The sequence below is a fragment of the Vombatus ursinus genome, unplaced genomic scaffold (genome assembly GCF_900497805.2).
Source record: "Vombatus ursinus unplaced genomic scaffold, bare-nosed wombat genome assembly UNPS02014772.1, whole genome shotgun sequence".
Taxonomy (NCBI): Eukaryota; Metazoa; Chordata; class Mammalia; order Diprotodontia; family Vombatidae; genus Vombatus; species Vombatus ursinus.
In genome coordinates this window covers 34947064-34955458 of record NW_020954550.1, presented here as the reverse complement: position 1 = coordinate 34955458, position 8395 = coordinate 34947064, and the positions used below count along the sequence as shown (strand labels likewise).

The 8395-nt window shown below is 38.2% G+C and overlaps 1 pseudogene; it reads left to right on the top strand.

Moving 5' to 3' along the window:
- The first annotated feature begins 207 nt into the window (after window positions 1–207).
- LOC114044028 lies at window positions 208–772 on the top strand (annotated as a pseudogene).
- The last annotated feature ends 7623 nt before the right edge of the window (window positions 773–8395 follow it).

Sequence of the window (8395 nt, the reverse complement as noted above, 5' to 3'; positions counted from 1 at the left end):
AGTCTTTCATCAAAGAACTTTAGGAAAGTTACACTTTAATACTGTGATGAAGATTCATAAGCTCATCAACATGGATACTCCCTTTTCGGGTACAACCCACTCATGCTTTATCATTCTACATGATTCTTGTCTACATCCTTTCATAAAATTTCCCAAGGAGGCGGCTCGTCGGTCTTTCCTGGTTGGGCCGGTGTTAGGTAGGGCGCCAGCATGGGAGTCGACATCCGCCATAACAAGGACCTGAAAGTCCGGCACAAGGAGCCCAAGAGCCAGTTCATCTACCTGCGGCTGCTGGTGAAGCTCTACCTGTTCCTGGCTCATAGAACCAATTTGACTTTCAACAAGATTGTTCTGAAAAGGCTGTTCATGAGCCAGACCAACCGGCCCCCTCTGTTCCTGTCCCGAATGATCAGGAAAATGAAATTGCCTGGCCAGGAGAACAAGATGGCTGAGGTTGTTGGGACTGTGATAGATGGTGTGAGGATCCAGGATGTCCCCAAGCTGAAGATGTGTGCCCTTCGTGTTATTAGCAATGCTCCGAATCTCATCCTCAAGGCTGGTGGGAAGATTCTTACCTTTGACCAGCCGGCCATGAGCTCACCCAAGGGCAGGGCACTGTCTTGTCTGGTCCCTAGAAGGGCCATGAGGTATACAAGCATTTTGGGAAGGCACTGGGCACTTCCCACAGCAGCACCAAACCACATGTCGATCCAAGGGCCAAAAGTTCCAGCGTGCCAGGGGCTGCCGTGCCAGCCGAGGCTACAAAAACTAATTCCCTTCCTCCTTGTTATATTAAAGATTTTTGGACAAAAAAAAAATTCCCAAGGAGATCCACCCAACATGCTAGAAGATTTTCTCTGGTACTTTTAAGATCTCATGGGCATCAGAGCAGCATTTGAGCTGTCCATCTACTATCCTTCTCTGTTGCTACATGACCAGATTTTTCCAATCATACATTTCCTTTATGACACTTTTTATGCCACTTCTTGCTTGCAAGTTGTCTTGATAACATAGTACAACACACTTAAATCCACCATGGAAACCACAAAGTTGATTCTTTGGACATTATGACTTTCTATGGTTCATAGATATATAGTATCACTAGAAGAATGCTGATGTTAAAAAGATTTTTAAAAAAGTCGGAGTGCAACAATTGGGACCGTGAAGTTTTCAGATTTTCCATATACAACCTATTCTCTTCTCTTTCTCCTAGTCAGTTCTAGGCTCAGCTTATTGTCTATCTAGAGTGCCTAACTTAAATATTTATATTGATGGACTAGGTCAACAGGCAGCTCATCTAACTACATTATCTTTATTAATAATATGAGTTCTAAATAGTTTCTCCTGTGTGGATGCTAGGTCAATTTCTTTTGTGTGGCTATAGATTTGAACGAAGAGGTCCTATAGAATTCCAAGGCTTTATATACTGTACTATTCTAGCTTGATGGTAGCACCATGTCATCTGAAAGAGAGGACATCTGGAAAATATCACTCTCTGTAGGGAATTCTTCTTCCATCTGGTCTCTATGCAGGACAGCCCCATGACAGTGACCAACACCTTTAGCGAACATATCCTGATTTTATGCTTCACTTACTGTTGATAATCAGAGGATTGTTGAACAAAATGAGCTTTGTGGTTGCATCTAGCAAGAAACCAAATACGATCTTAACATATGTGTGGGAGAAACCTTATTGAAAGAAAATCTTTATTTTGCATTATACTATATTGAGTCAAATCCCCTTTTGCAACAAACAATAAAATAGTGGGATCTTGTATTCTCTGTGTGTTAATCTGTTGTATGACTGAAGATGTGGTCTTCTATAGACAGCTGTGCAAGATTGCCTGTTCCCTTCTCATTATCAAAGAAGCCTTCTATCTATCTGTCTGTCTGTGTAGATCTTTCTCACAAAGATTTCATAGAGATAAGAAAGTAAGTATAAGGGTCAATAGAAATTAGCTCAATCAACTTTAAAATATATAATAAGTGAATGAATAAAAAAGCATTTATTAAATACTTATTATGTGCAAAACACCATGCTAAGTGCTGAGATACAAATAGAAAAGTAAGGCAGTACTGACTCTCAAGGCACTCACATTCTAATGAGAAAGGTAACACAGGTGTAAGATTTCAATTGCAAGTCAGATGAAAAAGGTCCCATGGTCCTGGATGTACAGTGACAAATCATGGATAATGAAAATAACTTTTTATGTAAATGCTGGGAATTCTTTTATATTTTGTACATATTTGTTGTCTTTCCAGTTTCTTCTACGAATGCTCTTGAAATGTTTAGAATTGGCTGGTTCTCACACAAAGTTTTTATAGGCTTATTTTCCCTAACAAGGATTTTTTCTCCTTCTCTTCCTCCTCCTCTTCCCCTTCCTCTTCCTCTTTCTTTTCTTCATCTTCTTCTTCTTTCTTCTTCTCCTTCTCATTATTGCTAACATTTCTATAATGATTTAAAATTTTAAAGTGCTTTACATATATTATGCCATCTGAGTCTCACAACAACCCTGTAAAAATAGGAGCTAATATTATCCCTATTTTAGAGAGGAAACTGAGACTGAAAGACATTAAGTAGCTTCTGCAATGTCACACAGCTAGTATGTATCTGAGGCAAGATTTGAACACAGGTCTCTCTGACTCTCAGTCCAGAATCCTAATCACTATTTCTGAGCTGTCAAAGCGGGGCAGGGGAGGGGAGTAACACTTCTGAGTTCCCTCATGAACCAGATTAAAATGTAATTTAACAAAACAAATAAAATATAAACAAACATAACAAAATAAATAAAAATGTATACTAGAATATAGATAATGCTAATATGTGGTTTTCTAAGTCAATATGTAGCTGGTAGGGATCCTTATGTACAGTTTGGGGACCCTGTTTCTATTTGAGTTTGACTCCACTGTACTAAACCGTTTTGCTGCCTTCTTGTTTTTTGATGTGATTGATACTGCTCATATTATTCCTTCTATAAAACCCTTCTCAAATGAGCCTGCTTGCTAAACTGATTAGTGTCTTCCCTTATCAAGGACATCCAATGTTTCCTTGCTGTTATAGTTTTCTGGGATATTTTGATCTCTTTGTTGTGTTAATTGTTTTACATAATTTCACCTTCTCTAAGAAATAATGTTAAGCAGAGTCAGGGTCTTTATGTTTTGTTAATTTGCCTTTTTTTCTTCAGAGAATAGGAGAACTATATTTATGAATGAAGTCTTGCATCTGACAGGTAAGCATGCCTGTGGCAGGAATGCAAATCAATTCAATTCAATATGCAAATCTTAAATGTCTAGTTTAAGTTCAAGGTCCTGTGGTAGGAATTATTAGAATCATAATTAGCAACAAACATTCACTTAGAGCTTTGTTCTGGGGATACAAATAAGTGAAAGTCATGACACCCACTTTACTATTTTGGAAAACAGGTAAACAAGAATATATATGCATCTGTGAAAAGCCCTGAGTAAGTGGTACAGAGAGTAGTCATTTCAATAGAGAAGTTAATTTGACTGAGAGCTCATAGGATCATAGATTTGAAGCCAAAAGGAAAGTTAGAGGTCATCTAAGATGAACTAGCTCACTGGACCAGATATGTATAGTGTCCCCTGGATATGTAGTAGACCTGACAGAAACACTAAGAGATCATTTACTCACTAGAGCAGTATTTCCCAACTTTCAGTCCATCGCAATTGGTGGCAATCCAGAAAACTGCTATGAGGAGTCCTTATTCCTTCAAAACTACTTATTTGAAAACCTGACTTTTCCTTTTCTCTGAATACTGCTATTCCTCTGAATAGTTCCCTTCTTTTTCACCATTTCCCCCAGCTTGGTCTTGACCTAGACCATGGGGGAATGGGCTGAATGAATTTAGGGAGCGCAGAGTGGTCCTGGTAGAGAATTTAGAGATTTACTAGTCTGAAATACATTTGGGGTTGGGAAACACCACGCTAAAGAATAAAATTGTAAAGGAGTAAATCCTTTGTTCCACTGAAGGTATACCATATCATAGTGTGTGGTGTGTGTGTGTGTGTGTGTGTGTGTGTGTGTGTGTGTGTGTGTGTTGTGAATAAAAAGAAAGGAATCCTAGAATCATAACATGATAGAGCTGGAGGAGTCAACTTTCCTCATTTTATATCCTATCCCACATTTAGCACTCATATTAACCCTGTTGAGGATTACTTCATACTTTTGGGGCCATGTTTGGGTTTATGGGACAAATCCACAGCTTCTTCTTTATGAGGGGAAATCTTTATAAAGGGTCAAAAAGTTTCTTGAACATTAATGGCTCTTACAAAACAATAACACGTTGATGCTTGAATGAATCATGAACACATGGATTAAATTTTCCCTTACGAGAATCATCAATTTTAAAATGAAAAGGGCTTTGAGAATGTACTTTGTATTTTACTGAAACTTTGGAAAAACTTATTGAGGAACTGGATGGATGAACCCCAAATGTGACCAGATGATGCATTTCTCCTCTGTACTTTGATTTGATTGCTTTGGATTATAATGGTGTGTAGGACATGGATAGGGGTTGGGGAAAGATTCTGCCTTTTTATGTGCAGACTGAATGAGAGAGTCTTTGTATCTGATTACCTCATGCTATACCCTGGAAAACCCATTTGTCAGATGAAGTCACCTGATTTGTTCAATGAAATTACAGTACTTCTTTTCTGTTGTACCCATTTTCTTTGAATGAGTTTCTCTCAGGTGTATGTATCTGGGCTAAAGACCAACTCTGGATAAAAATAAAGGGGGAACAATTACCAACAAAATTGTTAATTGTTAATTAGAGTGATGTTTTTATTTTTGTTGTTTAGTTGATTATGTCTGATTCTTTGTGAGCCAATTTGGGGTTTTCTTGGCAAAGATACTGGAGTGGTTTGCCATTTCCTTTTCAAGCTCATTTTACAGATTAAGAAACTGAAGCAAACAGGTGAAGTGACTTGCCCAGGGTCACACAGCTAGTAAGTGTCTGAGGTTGGATTTGAACTCAAATCCTGTCTCCAGGGCTAGAACTGTATCCACTGAATCACCTAGCTGCCCTAGAGTGTTGTTTACCTTTTTTTTTTTTTTGAGTGAGAGTCAAGTAGAATTATCTGTTCCTTTATTTGAAATGAAGTCTAGTTTTATTATTAGTTATTACTGCTTGTCAGTGAGAGATAGTCTGCCTTAGTTTTCATTAAGATGAGTGAATTGCATCCTAGGCCTTATATATTCTAACAAAAGCTCAGCCTTGTTTGATATTTTCACTTAATGATAGTTGTCATTGAAAGAATGAAGTCTTTCTTAAAGTAACAAGTGATAATCCTTCATAGTAGGATGAATTTGTTTGTCTCCCTCTTATGCCTAGCTATGATCTTTATCCACATGGTGTAATGCAAGCCCTGACTCCTTCGTGAAGATTTCTCAGAGGTCTGCAGCTGACATTCTCTCCTGTCTCTAAACTCCTATTGTGTTTTTATTACACAGTTGAACACACAAGAGCAAGAAAGTCAAGATTTTACAGCTGGAAAGGGCCTAAAAGATCAGCTAATACATCCTGTTCATTCCATAGATGAGGCAATGGAGGCTCATGTAGGTGAAGTGACTTACTAGATGTCTGTCCCAGAGTATTCCAGTCAGGGATGAGATGGCAAATGTTAATAGCATTTTTTTTTCTAATAACATGTAAAGACAATTTTTTAACATTTATTTTTTTTCTTTTAAATAGTATTTTATTTTTTCCAGTTACTTGTAAAGACAATTTTAACATTCTTTTTTTATATAAAATTTTGCATTCCAAATTTTCTCCCTCCCTCCCCCCTCTCCCTAAGAGGGTAAATAATTTGTTATAGGTTATATATGTGCAATCATGTAAAACATAGCTCCATATTAGACATGTTGTGAAAGAAGAAACAGAACAAAAGGAACAAAATGAAAAAACATGAATAAAGTGAAAATGGTGTGCTTCGAGTCCTAGCAAATGTTTAACAATGCCCCCTCTCAACCCCCTCCTTCCATATACCTAGGACACACTTTTAAGTTTAATCTGCATCATTAAGATTTTTCTCTGGTACTTTCTTAAATCTAGACAATCAACAAAACATTAATTCAAGCCCTGATTTGTAGTGTTGGCCAATTTCTGGGGTATAAATGTTCACACTGAAAATTTAGCTGGTATGAGCTGGATCTAACATATCCCTGGTTCTGGAGGTTTAGGAGGTTTTTGCAAATGAGTGGGATTGACCAGTGTATAATGACATCAATAGGTATTATTAGGTACATTTTAACTCATACAAAGGAGTTAAGACCTGAAATTTTCCATGATACTTCCATTCCCCATGCTCTAGAGTATAGGCCTCATCTTACCTCCTTGACCTCTCCTTGCCTGAGACATTTGAGATGGGGAAGTCAGATCTGCCTGAATATGATCCTGTCACTTCCTATTAGACTTCCCTTAGACTCAGAAAGTGGCAATTCAAAGAATATCCTTCCTATTAAAACCCCTTAGACTCAGAAAGTGGCAATTCAAAGAATATCCTTTCAGGTACAGAAGATTCCAGAAAAGGGAGAGGTGTGCATTCTCAATCTTGTTGCAAAGAAGAATTATAGATCTCAGAGATCTATAATCCCCTCCCCTCCCTTTAACACAACAGATTATTTTGGACTATGACGATGTCATGTAACTAGCTCATTGCAAAGTTGGGACTAGTGGGATTCCTGAATTCTAGTTCAATCTGTTTTCTTTGAATCATATTGCTGGTCAATTGTTTTCTAATTGTGTCCATTATACTAATATTTTCTTACCAATTAGATTGTGAGCTCCTTGAGAGTAGCAACTTACACTTCAGTGGCTAGTATAGTTTCTATCTACCTATAATGGTCAATGAATACTTGTTGTTTGATTAAAATTAGAATTGTAAAAATGATCCAAAATCAGGAGTTGGTGAATTCTGTTCTGTGTTTCCAGATAATGAACTCCTATTGAACTTTGCCAAAATATATATTTCATTCCAGGTAGAAAAGTTCTAAATGATGGAATCTTCCACCACAAAATTTAACAAGTAATGTATTACATGAAATGTTTGAACATTCTCTAAGGCCTCTTCTGCTTCCAAGCCTCATCATAGATGGAAGTGGGAGAGTCCTAAATACCAAGTCAACCACCATCACAGTACCCCATGGCAGGCCACAAGTTGTGCATCCAATATCCAGGAAAGTCCATGACATTTGCAACACATACTGCTCTGTAGAGAAGCAGTCTCTATTTATTGTTCCATCTGTATAATGTCTGGTGCTCATTCCATCAAATTTAGGAGCATACATTGATGTTCCATTATATTTTCTTAACCTTCTGATTTGTTGTGGTTGTTGAGTTGTTTCAATCAGGTCCAACTCTTCATGACTTCATTTGGGGTTTTCTTGGCAAAGATATAGAAGTGGTTTGCCTTTTTCTTCTCCAGCTCATTTTACAGATGAGGAAACTGAGGCAAACAGGGTTAAGTGACTTGCCCAGGTTCACACAGACAGTAAGTATCTGAGGCCAGATTTGAACTCAGGAAGATCAGTCTTCCTGACTACAGGCCCAGCATGCTTTCTCCTGTGCCACCTAGCTGCCGTAACCTTCTGAGGTAGAGAGCCAACTCCCTCTCTTAATCATAGAAGTAGCCTTGGATTTGGACATCTTGCCTGTTTAAAAGCTCAGACCTGTCAGACTGACAGGAATCCATGCTGCCCTAATAGGTCAGAAGATTCCAGTTCATAATTAATTGGTTATTTTAAGGGAGTGGTGACTATTTCACTGAATTTGGGGACATTTCACAGAATAATGGAATGTCAGAAGTTGGAAGGGGTCCTCTGGTCCTAATGGGCCTTGAACAGAAATCCTCTCTAGCATCTGAATTCTGCTTTCCCTATTTATCCAGCTTCCCTTTGACTTTCTGACCTGAATCCAATGTTCCCAATGCTGCTTTGGCCGGCTTGATAAGCTTGGTTTGCCTTGGCTGTCCAAAGCCTTCTATGACTTCCTACTGCCTCTTAGATAACATGCAAAACCTTCAGCTTGGCATTTAAGGCCCTCAAAATCTGACTGTGACTTATATCTCCAGGCTTATTTTACCCTGTCCCCTTCAGGATAGGCATCATAGTTTAGTGATTAGAGAGTTAGTCTTATAGTCTGGAAGGCCTAGGTTCAAGTTCAATCTCTCACACATATTGGCTATGTGACCTCATGTAAGTATCTTAACCCCTCAATGCTCTAAACAAATTCTAAGACTATAAATAGTAAAGAACATGCTGACCTGCATTGGAAGAAGGAGTCTCTTCACTTAAGAGCTCTATATACCTAGAAAATCGTGGGTCCAGTCCCTGTCCATGTAAAAGCACTGTGGGAAGATACTAAGATGAAAAACAA